Source organism: Aplysia californica, unplaced genomic scaffold, assembly GCF_000002075.1.
Source record: "Aplysia californica isolate F4 #8 unplaced genomic scaffold, AplCal3.0 scaffold00081, whole genome shotgun sequence".
In the NCBI taxonomy this organism is placed as follows: Eukaryota; Metazoa; Mollusca; class Gastropoda; order Aplysiida; family Aplysiidae; genus Aplysia; species Aplysia californica.
Genome location: NW_004797351.1, coordinates 1,400,642 through 1,402,350, shown reverse-complemented (window position 1 = coordinate 1,402,350; position 1,709 = coordinate 1,400,642). Strand labels below are relative to the sequence as shown.

Here is a 1,709-nt window from a genome sequence, read left to right as displayed (position 1 = left end):
CGACCAGCCCTAGACCGAGACCTATGCATCAGTGGAAAGTATGGTGTGTAAACGCTGTCCATCACTCTCTTTGTACGGCGTGAGGGGCACTCTCACCAAATATCCGGTTTTCTAGTAAATTCTAGGCTTGTCTTATGCAGGCTGTGCAGGTTGTCGTGAAAATTTCCCCTTGCCAAGCTTAACTTGTCGGCGTGTTTTGCGGATCGGAGCGTGCGTTTAGAGGGAGTGACCGTGCGTTTGTACGTCTAAATTTTATAGTAAAAAGCCCCGTCAGATGACGAAAGCGTGCGTTTGAGTGGAGCGTGCTTTTGTATGGCGTGCTTTTAGGCGGAGACTACTGTATTCGTGTGAGACAAAATTGTCCATTTATTTGATGCTCAATACAAATCCATTCCAGCAATAATGATACATCTCAATACACGTGCGATTTTACGTTTCCTTGATTAGGCACAGTTTTTTGCAATCTGACGTTTACAGGTTATTTCTGAGTGACCATTTCTCAGTCGACTTATATCATAGATGAAATATTAATGAGCCAAATGATGCAGAATTTATTTTGCTTTAGATTGATATGCTGCATGAGTGGGTTGTATAAAAAACCCACTGCACATCTCAATTGCGACAACAAAGTGTCGATATACGCATTAAAGACACATTGATTGTTCAAAGGCATTGCATCAACATTCCCCCTGTGTATTTTAAGCTTCTAACTGACGCGTGAATTAAAATACATGTATTAGAATTTTGAACAATATTTTCATACAGTGGTCGCGTTAGAAATTTTGGCGCATTAATTTGACCAGTTAAAAATTTGAGGCCATGGATAAAAGTAATGCAAGTAACAAGTTAAAGAAAGAACGAAATCAACATTTAGATTGATCTTCATCGATCCTCAACATTTCATCATCATCATCAACAGTATAATCCCCAATGGTACACAATCGAAACAAATGGAAATTATTTCCAAGCAATCCTTCTCTTTATCTGAAAAAAGACTAACAGTAACTATCACATTAACTCACGTTTTAATCATAACTTACCAATAATCGGCACCACTGACCAGAACACAGGATCAAAAAGAATATTATCAGCAAAGTTCTCTTCTCGATAGTTTACACAATCCAATAATTCTCAAATGAACCACGATATATGGAAAGCTTTTCCTACCCTCGGAGACTGTCCTCGTGTGAATGTTATTGTGTGTTTCTTTGTTTGAAGTTTAAAGTCACGTGTGTAGCGTGGGTTTATTACAAAGGGGTATGGCCTCTGGTCACATGATTCGATTGCGTTTGAATTCAGACCTTCCTTTCACCTTACAAATGTTTGTTACGCAAAAGCATCTCGCTGCCCTCCTGTCCACGCGGCTGCACCACGAGGTAGCTATCGATAATCCGCCTTTTGAATTGAAACCATAATCCTCACAAAGTTATAACTGGACTTACTATTTACTTTGAAAAGTTGTAACACAAAAGTGATGACAAGGGATAGGAGATCATATCCTTTTCTTTGGGGTGGCTAATACGATTTAGTGGTTTGTAATACTATGATAGCGAAGTGGTTGAATGGTCGTGACAACAGAAGTTGGCGATATAACTATTATGTCATAGCACGTGTGGACACATTAACAGACACCCACACACACACACACACACACACACACACACACACACACACACACACTCTCTCTCTCTCTCTCTCTCTCTCTCTCT

The 1,709-nt window shown here is 39.8% G+C and overlaps 1 protein-coding gene across 2 annotated transcripts in view; it reads right to left on the bottom strand.

Annotated features, from left to right (window-relative positions):
• LOC101845309 (MAP kinase-interacting serine/threonine-protein kinase 1-like) overlaps positions 1–1,709 on the bottom strand; it is a 12,838-nt gene that overhangs the window by 8,005 nt on the left and 3,124 nt on the right. Inside the window, exon 1 of one of the 2 annotated variants that reach the window (XM_005094440.3) lies at positions 1,041–1,448. The exons of the other annotated variant lie outside the window; for it this stretch is intronic. The gene's annotated coding sequence lies outside the window, so the exon portion shown is untranslated. Of the gene's footprint in view, positions 1–1,040; positions 1,449–1,709 lie in introns of those variants that run through there. 2 annotated transcript variants of the gene reach the window in all.